The 15,022-nt window shown below is 41.4% G+C and overlaps 1 long non-coding RNA gene across 1 annotated transcript; it reads right to left on the reverse strand.

The window, feature by feature from the left end:
• Positions 1-3,065: 3,065 nt before the first annotated feature.
• LOC120368873 lies at positions 3,066-14,706 on the reverse strand. The gene is made up of 3 exons (XR_005582822.1): positions 14,517-14,706; positions 4,772-4,925; positions 3,066-3,479 (listed from the first exon to the last, which is right to left on the reverse strand). It is a non-coding gene; the product is annotated as an uncharacterized LOC120368873 (long non-coding RNA).
• Between the last annotated feature and the right edge of the window lie 316 nt (positions 14,707-15,022).

The following is a 15,022-nucleotide window of genomic DNA, read 5'->3' on the forward strand; positions in this document are numbered from 1 at the left end:
TCCAGCCCTACATTTCTATGATTCTATGATACATACAAACAATATTTTTAGTTGAAAAACCACTATCAATTCATCAATCCATATTTCAGCTAAAGGAACATGAACTGCTGAAGCAAAACTTGCTCTTCAAAAACACCAAACTTGTTTATTTTTTTTGTTGGAAAATGAACACTAACAAAAAACAGAACTCCTCTTATAGACTTGGGGTCACACACATGGAGACACAATAACCCAACATTTCCACACACTTAGTTTTCCTTCCCTCTCTAAGATGCCTTATCATTGGATGAAGAATGAACCAGAAAGGCCTTATGTTCAGCTTGACTGACACAATTCTGAGAACCAAAAACCTTGAAAAGGTCATAAATTTGGCATTTAACATTCTGACAAATCAGTTCTTCACTGGGTCAATATCCAACAACCTTCCCATTCCCATCATCCATCTCGTGGGCCACAGAATCTTCTAAGGTACAAAGTGCTTCATCTGTCCTGCTATTACACAGCTCATTATTATAACTAATCGAAACACAGAATTTCCCTTTTGTGGGAAAATTTCAACATTTCAAAATTTCAAACAGAACAGAAATTCCATAAAATTTTCATTTTGGAAATAATGACACATGGTGCTTCTGAAACAAAATATGTTCTCTGAAATCCCAGTAATTTCTGTTACATGATTGTTTCCAGGACCTCCATTTGGATGCTGAAGAACTGAAAACATAACAACTTTCTCATGGCCCAAACAGACACTGCTGGCCAAAAGAATCTTATCTCACGTGCACAGAGCCCATAAGTGGCATGAGTGTCGACAATGACTTAAAAGAGGATAATAAGATTCCCTAAATACTCTCAATTAATCTTCACACAATTTCACCAGTTTATTCTTCAGTCAGATTGGGGAGAATGTAATAGGGTTATATATGGAGAAAGATTCTATTAAACATTTTTTCCACAAATAAAACTAGCATTTCCTGAAAGCAAATTTCTTCCTTTGCTGATGGTGTTCACAAATATAATTTTATGGCTAATAATATAACCATAAATTATACTGTACAGTATTCACTTTCAAGGTTGGAGATAAAGAAAACATCCATGAAATTTCAGGAAGTTAATAGCCTCCTCTTCTAAAAGGTCAGTTGTTTTCTTCTTCTTGCTGAAGAATGTCTAAAGGGGCCCAGCAACTTCCTGCTGAGGCCAATCAAGTTTACCTTCATGAGATGTTCAACTACTGCACCCTTGGTACTGTAACTGACCCCAGTGCAGAGTATGGCTGAGAGTGTTGTGGTACTCTAGGCCCTAGGTGTCTGGTAGCATGCTTGGTGTTCCACAGCCTTGGAGGCAAGTGCTGTTGATGCTCCAAGCACTACACTTTTCAGGCTTCAGCCCTCTGCTAGTTCCCAAGAACACTCACACACTTGAAGTAACCAAGAGTGTTTCTTTACTAGAGTTCCCAGAAATAAGAGATGTAAACGACCTAGGCAACATTGCTTTAAGTAACAGCACAAAAAAGAAACACTCTCTAACTCGGCCACTAAAGGCAACCCAGTGCAGGGCTGGGAAGTTCAGAGTACAATTGCACCTCTTCCACAATGTCTTCTTGCCTGCAAGCCACTACTTTGTATCCTATTGTAGCTACTGCTGGCCACCTGCAAGCAATAGGTCTGGTCAGCTTTCCTGGCTGCCTGTTATACAGCACTCGCCCCATAGCCTGCTTCCAGGCTGTGCCTCCAGCCTCCCGCCTCAACCTGGTCAACTCTGACCTAAGGATATTAATTCTCATTCCTGTGGTTAAGGGATTGTGGAGCCACTACTGGCCAGAAGTTAAACTGGGTGGGAAAAGTGTCCAGAAATAACCTAGCAAGTTACAATACAGAACTGTAGTGTCTGGCATATCTCAAGACTTAAAAGCTTTTATTATGTTGGTTCCCTTTTCTCAAGGGGCCACATTGATAACGTATCCAGCAATCTGCCATTTATCAAGCGTGACGAGAAGTGTCTCCAGAATAAACGTGCCCAGGAGTTTGCTACAAAAATCCTTGGTGTGCAGCACAACTGTGTTTCTTATTAACTTGTTGTCTACCATGATATTGCTTCATGTCCCCATATCCACAGTAAGATCCCAATCAAAGAACTTAAGATACTGCTTCACTTTAAGGATCTGAATAAAAGTCAGTGGGGCTATTCAAATGCTTAAAGTTAAGCACATGCAAGGTGCTCTGTGAGATTGGGGCTTATAGGAGTAGAATTTCACGCTTTTACAATCTAATTTATTTGCTTCCAAACGTTTTCATACATCTAAGACATAACAGCATGGGGGAAAAAAACTTTGGGACTGGAACAGGTAATGAGGGTCTAGTACAGGGGTTCTCAGACTTTTGTACTGGTGACCCCTTTCACACAGCAAGCCTATGAGTGAGACCCCCCCCTTATATATTAAAAACACTTTTTCATATATTTAACACCATTATAAATGCTGGAGGAAAGGAGGTTTGGGGTGGAGGCTGACAGCTCGCGACCCCCCCATGTAATAACGTCATGGCCCCTTGAGGGGTCCCGACTCCCAGTTTGACAGCCCCATGTCTAGTAGTTTGATATGCTTTTCCAAACACAAATATTCAGCAATCGAAATTGACTACTGAGCAAACTTAGCATTGAGGACAGTCCCTCTTTGGGTTTGGAAAATAAATTTACCAAGGACTCCTTTGGGCAGCATACTTGTGTGTAGTCTGTTCTTAGTGATGTGCTTATCTTGAGTTGGATTACTCTTCTAAAGATTCAGTGCTCTTATAGTATGGTTACATTTCAGGCAACCTGATTTCCACATGTCCTCATAGCAGTTGTGGCAGAATCTGATACTCAGTTGCCACACAAGCTTGTAGTTTTGCATTCGTGTAGTCAGCATTTGCTAGATAGGAGGACCACAACAGAGAAAATCTGCTATATTATAGTCTGCTTTTTCCCCCTAGTCTTTTTAATTATATTTCAATAACAAAATTAAAATATATTTGATCAATCTACAAGTACAAAATAGTACAGTTCAATCATAAACAAATTAATGTGTCCATGAGAGAAGTGAAAACAAAACAGGGATACCACATGAAATTACGAAACTAGTTGATGCTAATTAAATGGATAATAACCAGTAGAAAAAAAGAAAAAGCAGGGGAATTAATGTGATCCGTGCTCCAAATGTTCAATTAAGCTTCACTTCTGTGCCCTGCAGTACTGTTCATGCATCCTTGTCCATTTCATCTAGCAGTTTGAATATCACTTGACTTTACTCCCCCACAAAGATGTGCTCATTTCTGCTGTTTCCACCCTGGATTTTGCAAGCTGTACAAGGATGGGTTCATCTTTTTCACCTTTAAAGGCTATGATTATAGGCAGATGTTGTCATCTCTTCCTGAGTTAGGTGGCCAAGGTCAGAAAACAACAGTATAGCCCCGACAGATGGATTTCTTTGACCTATCACATAGTCACTAAATTGGGTGGGGGGAGGAAGGGGAGAGATTATTTGTTTTTAATGGGGATCTGATCATAAAGATAATTATGTTACTGGAACTAAATTCTCCACCCATTTGTACCCTATATAATTCCAGTTATATTTGATAATTTATGAGGTGTCACCTAAGTCTGACGTCCTGCACAATACAGGCTATATAATAATAATATCAAGTGAAACTATATTGTAAATCAGCAGAGAATTTATCACAGGAGAAATCAAATCCAGGGGGCAATTTGTTGGACAAATGATATTCCACCTGGGTCACTGACTGAAAAATGGGTTTTCCAGAGTCCATTGTCCCAGGAAAGGAAACAAGATCTGCCCCTTCTCCCTAAAAAGCCAATACTAACATTACAGTAACACTCTATTTTCAAGTATTTTCTTCTTTAAATTTAGCATTTTATAACTTTTCAGTAGGCTGTCCAGCAGCTTCATTGTAAACAGGGATTAAAATAAGGGAGGGTGGGGCAGAGTTTAACTTCCCTCTTTCCCGATTTTATTACATCACTGTGGCCTTTGGTAAATCTTATCTATACTCCAGAGTGCTAGTCTTGTTCTCCCATCTATTAAGCCAGTATTCAACAATCCCAAGATTTTATAAGTGGCTCATTTTTCACTGTATGCCCGTCATCATCCGAACAGTATTTTCTAGTATGGTGCCTGATGACTCTCTCCTTCCTCCTAGACTTGTAATGGATTGCACCTTGTGGGAATTGCAATATATCAGCGGTTCTCCAACTTCATTGCACCATGACCTCCCATTAGAATGACCGTCACTGTAGTTTCTGGGTAGGAAACATTTACAAAATCCTAGCCCCAGGACTTGAACAAGAGGGATTTAAAAATGATACTGCTGTAGCAGTAGTACTAGGCTAAGCAGTCTATTCTGTACTGTAGAATAATGGTTGGACAATAACATTCACCAAGAATGCAGCCCAAAGTATGATGAACTGAAGGAGCAGCAGTTGAAAGTTTAGAGAACACTGTGTGATTTCTATACTCCACTTATCAACTGAGTCCTCAAAGTAAAAGTAGCAAATGTCTTATGCCCAAACCTGCCTCAACTGAATGTTGAAAGTCCTATCATAGAGAATATGCATGGTATGCCACAACAACATCACTGGCAATTATATCTACAGTTTTCTCAAAACCTTACCCGCATAATTCCAGATACCTGCACTATCAGTGGATTCAGGACTATAGGAATTTGAATTGGGAAATATTAGCCCCAGAATCTGTACCTACAGCCCAGTTTTCAAAGCTTACCCCTTTTCTCTAACCAAATCTCAAATCACTGCTGTAGCTGTTCCCTTAGGAGAGAAGTTGTAGCTGCATGCCAAAAGGGGAGATAGAAGACATTTGCTGGGTAGACAAATTGGCTTGGAGGTGCAGTTGCAGAGATGGCTGAAGAATGCTGGTCCTGAAAATAGAAAGAGTACTGTAACTCTTATCTCTAAGCTGTTCCTGAGAAGCTACTAAATTGTTTTTTGGGGACTAAAGGGCTAAGTAGACTGCAAGGAAAGAACTATATAAAATTCTCATTCTCTGTCACATTCATCTTGTGATCCTGGAATGCAACAGGAAAAGACTTGGTGCAAATGTACGGAGTCACTTTTCAGAAGGTAAATTAATGAAACACCTCACAGACACTTTGTCAGGTTGGTTCTTTCAGGTGACTACCTACAACTATTCTTCAGATACTAGCAGATAGCTAGGCAAGCTCAAGTGTGGTACTTCAAAGAATATGTATGCTTAGTTTAGATTTTTTTTTAAATCAAGTAAATGGTTTATTCTGAACTTTTAAAGACATTTACTTCATACGTTTTATTTCATGGGTAATCGTGAAGAGTAGTAATTGCTCCACTTGTACTGGTAAACATTCTGCATCATACCATGGATCCATTTGAGACCATCCATCGAACATAGTCATTTTTTCTGCACATGTACTCTGCCACAAACATTCTATTGTAAATGCTACCCATTATTCCTCTATGCTAACTGGCACATTAGTTATAGAAAAGGGCCATTTGCCTACTATCTCTTAAAATATCTTCCAAATGCCTTGATTTCACAAAGCCTCTCTAGATTTACAGTGTATTGACTTATGGAGTCCATACAATGGGGAGAATGAATATGAATGAAACTCTATTCCAAATAAAACTATACATGTTGCACTGAGCATTCAGATACCCAGCAAGTTATTCAAGACCTTTTCACAGCTGGTATTCTATCTCACTGGTAGTGCTACCAGTTGTCCATTACCTTTCCATTGAAATCAATGCAATATTAGGCTATAATAGGTACATTCAGTAACAAAATAGATAGTTCTACCTAGCTGTACAATGCCCATAATATTTCACAGCACTCAGTTATTTAACACATTTGCCTTTCATTTCTAGGGTTAGGCTTAATCCATGGCCAGGATACATATGTGATATGAGTTTTAGTTGTTAAACCTTTGATCCTAGTTATTGATTTTTTTGTAATATTTTGGTTTAATGGTGGTTTGAAATACTTTCATACCTACAAAATAAATGCTAAACATTTAGTTTCTTATAAGGTTGCAAATGGATGTTGGCCCTATTCTCTTCTAAATGATGGTAGCATGGCTGTAAAGTGTATGTTTTGACCTTCTTCTCTCCTTCACAAGAGCAGCCGGTCTTTGGCTCCATCCAATACACAATGTAAACCACAGACCTTATTCCAAAGCTCCTTCCTCTTCTGCAAAAGCCACCAAAAACTTCTCTGGTTCTCATAATCCTCCACTGCAAGCCCCTGACTCACACCAAGCCTCTCCAAATTCAAGGCTTCAAGATTAGTCCCATAATTTAAACAACTGTGAACTTTTTCATGCAATACATTCAGATTAGGCTTCAGTTCTGTTTAATAATTTGCAAAGGATTTCCAGCTCACAGAAAACAAAGTTCATTCACCAGTTACAGTTAATTAGCTTCACTTCATTTTCTGACTTGCATGAGAAAATTTATCCAGTTTTACATTCTCTGAAATAATGATTGCAATATTCCACACTACAATTTTTGACAAGTTGATTAATGGCCTGGAAAAAACAGTGACGTTTTTGGCATATTATTACATGCATAGCATATTATTGTAAAAGTGATAATGTAGTCTTTTGTGAAGCAATTTCTCATATTATAAATACTTTGTGGTATGCATGCTATAAATCCTGTGCAAATTTAATTATTTGTAATTAGTTGTGTGTTTGTAAACCTAACAGTTTAATCATGTTTAATTAGACTCATTGTAATTGAAACATTTGATATCTGCATGTTGTCTTGTTAAACTGATGAAGAACACCTGGAATGTGTAATTAGTTCCACCACCAACAAATTAACTAACTAAAATCTGCTATTAATAATTATTCCCCTTCCTTCCTGGTTGATCACTAGGCAGAGGATCATAACAAATATCCAGTTTACAGCCAATGTAATTTATTTGAAAAAGAACATGGCTGCATAAGCCCATCAACTACCAACTTTACTCTTCAGAAACACATTCTAAAATACATGGGTGCCTTAACAAAGATGCCTATGTATTTTGTACAGGACATTATTTTTCCTGTTGAAAAAACATCAGACAAAAGTTTACTTGTATTTCCAACACTAATTTTCAAACTCTAGAGATTGGGTGAGGCATAAGTGGTGCAGGGGGTAGAAGTCAAACCAGGGAGAAGCCCTTGAGGATACATTTTCATGTACTTCCTCAGCACTGGGAAATCTTTCATGGCATTTTCAACTACTAGACTTAGGCTTTGGCAGCTATTTTGACAAATAACTTGAAAGAGCAGGGTTTCTTCTGTACAAATTATCTGTCAAAAACAAAAACTAACAAAATAGTCATATGTGACGTTAAGATTGTGTCATGGTTAATTTTAGCAAAAGTCATGGACTGGTTGTGGGCAATAAATAAAAATTCATGGGAGCTGTAACTTCTCTGTGACTTTTACTAAAGAAAATGAGGGAGAGAAGGTGGGGTGGGGAGGAGGAATGACAGCTGGAGCCCCACAGGGAAGGACTGACAGCCTGGCTCCAGCTCCTGTTATAAAAAGAGGGAAAGCGGTGCAAAGCCCCAGATCTGGCCCCAGCTGAAGCCGTGGGGAGGGGGTGAACAGCCCCAATTCCATCACCGGCTGAAGCTGCGGGGAGGGAGTGCCAATTCCATCACCGGCTGAAGCCGCGACAGGCAGGGGGACCCCCGCAGCTCCCCTAAGCAGCAGGAGACCGAGAGATCCCAGAGCTCCTAGCTGCCACAGGCGGGCAGGAGGACCCACTCAGCTCCCCACTGTGGCAGCAGCAGGGGGATTCTCACAGCTCCCCACTACTGGGGAGAGGACAGGGGAACCCTGGCAGCTTCCCACCACTGCAGGAGGGGGCAGGGGGACCCTGAAGCTCTGAGTTCCCATGGGTGGTGGGGGCCCCAGAGCTCCCAGCCACCCGCAGCTGCCCAGTCCCTTCCCATATTATCATGGATATTTTTAGTAAAAGTCACGGACAGGTCACAGGCTTCAGTGAATTTTTGTTTATTGCCCGTGACCTGTCCCTGACTTTTACTAAAAATATCCATGACAAAATCTTAGCCTTATCTATGGTACATATCCAGCCTTAGTGGAAATTACTACTGTAACCGTGACTCTGAGCCAATGGATAGTTATCCCTGTCATGTGACATTAGCATTTTGTTACCCTGGCTCATGTTAGGTGACTGGGGAACAGGAAATATGGCCAATGCCTTCCCAGCACTGTGTTCCACATCCTTATCACAACTACAGCCCACCTTGTGCACCTCTTCCAGTCACAAGGAAAGGAGAGAAGAAGAGAACAAGAGCCTCTTCTCTTATTTTACTATACGAATTAAAAAAAAATGCATCTGCTGCACTATGGGGCAGGAAGTGCCTTCCACTGTCAAATGCTGTTAAGAGGACACTGGGGGATTCCTGCACCCAATCAGTCCTTGTTCAATTAATAGTTACCTTCCTTATATTCTCTCATCCTTCTACCTCTCATTTGTACCAAATAAAAGTGAAGGAGGAACACCTCCATCTAATGCTGAGTTCTCTCTGGCTACACTGCATTTGTAATCTGTCTGCCAGGAATCATTACTCTGGCTCCATGATCCCTTTAAGGATTTTCCCTGTCTGATTTGACAGTTAGCTAGGGAATACAAGTCCATGTCTAGGGTATTGGGCCTGTTCAGTATAATTTTAGACATTGTTCACTATATATAGCATGAACTATAAAAAAAAAATCAGCCTGAAGTAGACACATAACATGGAAAATTTCAGCCCAAACAAATCAAGTTTCACAAAGTTATAAGCAACTGAAAACTGGGTCTTATAATGGAAACTGTCAGACAACCCTAACTATAAGCACATTACTACCTGCACTACCTAGAACACAGAGCATATATGGCCATTAGGAGGTATAAAATTTGTCTGTTTCCCTGGACTGGGACTAGCTGCCACATAAGAATGATACCAGAATGATGTCACTGAGAAGAACCTGACCTGAGAGATCTGTGATGAAGGTGGGTTACCTAGGGAGGTGGTGGAATCTCCTTCCTTAGAGGTTTTTAAGGTCAGGCTTGACAAAGCCCTGGCTGGGATGATTTAGTTGGGTTTGGTCCTTCTTTGAGCAGGGGGTTGGACTAGATGACCTCCTGAGGTCCCTTCCAACCCTGAGATTCTATGATTCTAAGGAAACTGAAGCTAGACAAATTTAGACTAAAAATAAGAGTTTTAATAAAACAAACAGTGATAGCAATTAAGTATTGGAACAACTTATGAAAAGTGGTGGCAGATTGTCTATCACTGAAACTTTTAAAATCAAAACTGTATTGTGATTGAAGTGGATCAGATAGGTTATAAGGTTCTGAATACTGTACGTGTTACTCTGTATTCAACATAGATATGTAGAGCTGAAAGAGACCTCAAGAGGTCATCTAGTGCAGCCTCCCACACTTAAGGAAGACCAAGTACACCTACAGTATCCCAGACAGGTGTTTGTCTAACTTGTTCTTGAAACCTTCCAGTCATGGGATTCCATAACCTCCCTTTGGTCACCTATCCCAGTGCTTAATTACCCTTAAGAGTTAGGAATTTTTTCCTAATGCCTAACCTAAATCTCTCTTGCTGAAGATTAAACTCATTAGTTCTTGTCCTACTTGAGTGGAAATAGAGAGCAACTGATCACTGTTCTCTTTATAACAGCCTGTGACTGGGGTCCCAGTGGGGGTCAGCTGTGGTCACCCATTTAGAGTGAACTGCAAAGAATGGGGCAATCCCCCACAAGCTGGCGGCTATTCCAATAGTTAGGTTACTCAGAAGTCCAAACAACACAGTTCCCTTAAAGTGATCCAGACTCAGGCCTCCATCCAGGTACCTAAGTCAAATATGATTTCTGAAAATCTTATTTCATCATATAAAAGAAAAGTTTCTACCAATCCCAAAGAATCAGACACATTACCTCCCAGGTTAATGGATGTTTCAGATCTTACCCAAATACACGTTACAGCCAATTTTTACTAACTAAACTAAAATTTATTTAAAAACAGAGAGAGAGAGTATGGTTAAAAGATCAATATACATAGAATGTCAGGGATGGAAGGGACTTCAAGAGATCATCTAGTCCAACCCCCTGCTCAAAGCAGGACCAATCCCCAGACAGATTTTTGCCCCAGATCCCTAAATGGCCCCCTCAAGGATTGAGCTCACAACCCTGGGTTTAGCAGACCAATGCTCAAACCACTGAGCTAGCCTTCCCCTATGTTCAACCATGAGTTCAATTCATTGAGGTTCAGATTCATAGCAGAGCTGGTGAGCTTTGTAGTTGCAAAGATTCTTTCAGATATAGTTCATAGGTTATATTCCGATGTCCAAATATCATATTCTGGGCATACCAGCATAACTGGGACTGCAGTCTTCTGACTCAAACTTCTCCTGGTGAAGCCTAAGCAAATCTGAGATGACAGAATCAGTACCCAAGGGTCTTTTTATACAGTGTTCTAGCATCCACTTGACTACACAGTCCTGGTTAAACAATAGGCTTTTGATGTAACCAATTGCTTTCTAAACACCACCAGTAATTAGTTACACAAATTAACATAGGGCAAATTATCCATTAAGCAGTCTATGACCAACTTCAAAGAGACAGAAAGTCAATGACATTATTTTACCCAAGATTCATCTAAATGTTAATATTCCCTTTTAATCTCTGAATTAGTAACTATAGTGACAGACAGGAACTGTCTGTTTACGCAGGTAGCATTTAAGATACACACAATTAGTATTACTTCTAACAATATAGGTTTGCATTTCAAAGTTCTAGCCTGCTTAGGATGAATGGTTCTCATTACCATTCACATACCTTTCTAACATGACTTTAAGGGTGGGCTTTGGGTCATTCATCCTGCTAGCTGTTTAACCCTTTCTGGCCATGAGTTATATTTTGTGTAAGATTTGCTGCAATTATATAGCAGTGGTAGCAACAATGGTTTGCATGGTTATATTTTAATTAGACAATGTCACACAGTCCTTAACATATTTAAAGACCATTATAGGGTCCCATCTCAGTTTTCTTTTTTACAGACGGAACATGCCCAGATTTTTTTGACCCTGTCCTCATAGGTCTGGTTTTCTAAACAGATCATCATTTTTGTTGCGCTCCCTGGACTCTTTCCAGTTTCTCCACATCTTTCCCAAAGAGTGGCACTCAGAATTGGACACAGTACTCCAGCTGAGGCCTCACCAGTGCAGAGCACTACAGTACAATTACCTCAATACTCCTGTTAATAAACCTCACAGTATTGGACTTTTTGCAACTGCATCACATTGTTCACTCATATTTAATTTCTGATCCATTGTGACCCCCGATCCTTTTTAGTAATATTACTACCTAATCATTTATTTGCCATTTTGTAGTTGCACATTTGATTTTTCTTTCCTAAGCACAGTACTTTGCACTTGTTTATATTGAATTTCATCCTATTGACTTCAGACCAATTCTCCAGTTTATCAAGGTCATTTTGAATTCTAATCCTGTTCTCCAAATTGGTTGTAATCCCTCTCATCTTGCGGTCATGCACAAATTTTATAAGCAAACTCTGCACTCCATTACTCAACTCTTACTTAATACTATGTGACCCAGAACAGACCTCTGAAGGACATGGCAAGATACATCTTCTCAGTTTGACAGAAAGTCGAGTGTGGTTTTTTAACCAGTTGTTCATCCACCTTACAGTCATTTCATCTAGACCACATTTTGCAAATTTACTTAGGAGAAGTATGAGGTTGAAGGGGATTCTTCTGTCACAGAAAAGGATGACTAGTACTGTAGGAACATTCATGTACTGAATTATCTATACACAAGTGAGGAGTAAGGGAAATAAGAACTAAAAGTGGCACTAAAAGATAGGCCTAATGACCTAATGGGCATAACTAAACGTTTGTTTGTTTGTTTGTTTGTTTTAAACTCAGCTCCCTTTATTCTCTAATAGCTTGGAAAGAAAAAGTAACAGATGGAGAACAGTTATACAATGAGTAAAGAATGTATTAGGACATTCCCAAACAAGCTCTCTTCTCCTCTGAAAAACAACAGAAAAAACAGTTGCTCTAAATTAAGGTGCTCTAACTCCCTAAGGCCAAACATATGAAATTACCACAGCTTGGAAAGGAGATCTATTCAGAAAAGCAGTTATTTGATTAAAATGATGCTTTTCTGATCGTCACAGTATGCACAGTAAGTTAGTGAAACTGTTGGGTTCCTTTAGGAGCTTTAGGCTCCCAAAGCCGTAATTGTGCTAATCCAGTGGAAAATAATGACAAAGCTGCAGACAATCCTTCTATTGAAATACCTAAAATGAAAACCAGCAAATATTAAAATAAACTGCCTTTTCATCTAACCATGGGGGGAAAAACCCAGCAAGGTGGTGAAGCATCTACTGTAACAAGGTGTTTAACCTAGCACCGCTAAATGCAGGGATACAAACATCCAAGGGAAAGGATATAAAGAGAGATGACATGATGTGTGTGTGTGATGTTCCATATTCTGCATAGAAATACTGTTATGATAGAAATATGGCAGAACTAATATGTTTTATGCAAGATGGGTCATATGAGATATCACTGAAAAGGCTATGATCTACTAAATGTGTTTATCCAATTTGTATGCATGTATCATTTCTGTATCTGGAGTTAGGAATATTGACTGTGTAACAATTACAACTGTGTGTGTACTTGGGGGAACGCTAACCAGACAGTAGGCAATCAGCCTGAATGAGCCGTTTAAGAAGGACAATAGAACTTTGAAGATACTAATCTTCCTCTTCTTGGGATGTTGCTTTGACACTGCAGGGTCATCTGATGATGTCACCTGGTACAGAGTACCACCTTGGACACTGCTGGTATTTTTCCGCTGGAAACAAAGCATTCCTGCCTTGTATAAATTCTATTTAAGATTGGGTAGTAAGTCAATCAGGGCCCTTCTCCATTGGCTCCCTGCCCAAGAAGGAAGACTGCTGAAAGCACCTGAAGAGACAAAGGAACTAAGCTGAGGAAAGGCAAGAGCTGAGTCCAGGCTGAGATAGGGGTCTAGTCTGTAAACAGAAATAACTGGAAATGTAAGATGCAGAAACTCTGCAATCTGCTAAAAACAACATTTAGGGTGAGAAATTACATTTTGTAACCTGTTTGTGTAGTGAATTAATCTTAGATTGCATGTTTTGTTTTATTTGCTCAGTAATCTGCTTTGTTCTGTTTGCTATCACTTATAATCACTTAAAATTTACCTTTTTTAGTAAATAAACTTATTTCTTGTTTATTCCAAAACCCGGCTTGTGCAATTCATATCGGGGGAGAGGGGGCAAAAAGCTGTGCATAACTCCCTCCACATGAGAGAGAGGGTGATTTTTATGAGCTTGCATTGTAGTTCTCACTATAGAGCCCAAGACAATATTATTTTGGGGTTTACACTCCAGATACTGTGTGCGCACTGAAGTGTTGGCCATTCCCCTAGCTGAATCCTCCTACACAGAGCTGATTTCAGTCTGTATCTGCAGCTGGGTGTGGTCTTGCCTCTGCTGGAAAGGGGCTTGAGAACCTGGCACAGCAATCCAGTGCAAGGGAAACCCAAGCTGGTAGGACTGGCGGGCTCAGTGGGAACCCAAAACAACTGGTGGCACCCCAAAAGGGTGGTCCAACCCGTCAGAGCATGTATGCATGCATATCTATTCAAACTTTGGCCCCCATATTTCCCCCTGTTCTGGGTTTGTGATGGGAAGGAAAGAAGCAAAAAATTCCTGCCAAAAGAGGCCTAAATTCATGGAAGGGATTGAAGCTGCAAAATGTGACTCCAAAGAGATGCAGAGTCAGAGGATGACTCAAAACTGCCCAGAACCAGCACAAAATTTTTTTCATCTCTGCATAATATTAGAAACTAGTATGTACAAGGGTTCACCGGGGCTCGACCCTCTCTGGGGCGGCGGGGAGCCATACCGGCTCACTACACACAGTTGGTGTTGGGGAATTAGTCTGGCTGCGGAGTCTCCCTCGGCAGTCCTTGCTGTAACCAGAACAAATACTGTAAGCCCAGCCCTGGGTCAGGGCGGGGCAACACTGGGTCAGGTGCTCAGGCCCTCGAGTTGGAGCTGAGCAGTAAGTACAAACAGTATCAAGCCTGGGCCTTAGCTCAGGGCGGGGCAACAACAGTCAGGGGCTCAGGCCCTCAGGCAGGGCTGAGCAGTAAGTACAAACAGTAGGCCCCAAGCCTCTAAAGGCCTGGGGGAGGGGGAGACTGCCACCCACGAGTTGGGTGGCAGGGGGGACGCAGGCCCTCCCACTCCACTGCATCCCAGCCTGGGGCCCTAGCAGTGGCAGAAGACCCATTGCTTAGTCAGTGGGGATCCTGGCCACAGCACACTGACATGGGCTCTGGCTGTGCTGGAGCCAGACTAGGGTTGGCTGCCCCCGGGCTACTTCCAGACTCCCCCTTGGGTAGTACCTGGGTCAGGGTGTTGTCCTCTGCGGGGTCCAGCACCATGGGTTCCTCTGGGTAGTGGGCAAGCGGCAGGCCTGGCAACTCCTCCGGGTAGCGAGCGCGGGGTAGGTCCAGCAACTCCTCTGGATAGCAAGCGAAGGGCAGGTCCGGCCAGTCCTGGCGGCCACCTTGGGCCATGAAGTTTTCCCAGCCATGAGCAAGGCTGGAAACGTCTGTCCTCTCCTGCGGCTCAGGGCTTACTGAGCTCTGAGGGTGAGCCTTTATACTTCCAGGTCGCTGCCTGACCCTCTGAGGGGCGGGCTCTGAGCTCCCTAGCTCCGCCCACTCCGGCCTCCGGATGGGCTCTTCCCCCTCCGGGGTGGCAGGGAGCCACACCGCCTCACTGCATAGTATATATGCCTGACAACCATTATGACTTTTACTCCAGAGGGAATTCTGTGCCATTGCACAAGCACAGAATTAATGTCCCCCACAGATTTCGCCCCCGCAGAATAATTGATTCTGATGTA

Source organism: Mauremys reevesii, linkage group 7 (genome assembly GCF_016161935.1).
Source record: "Mauremys reevesii isolate NIE-2019 linkage group 7, ASM1616193v1, whole genome shotgun sequence".
Lineage (NCBI taxonomy): Eukaryota > Metazoa > Chordata > Testudines > Geoemydidae > Mauremys > Mauremys reevesii.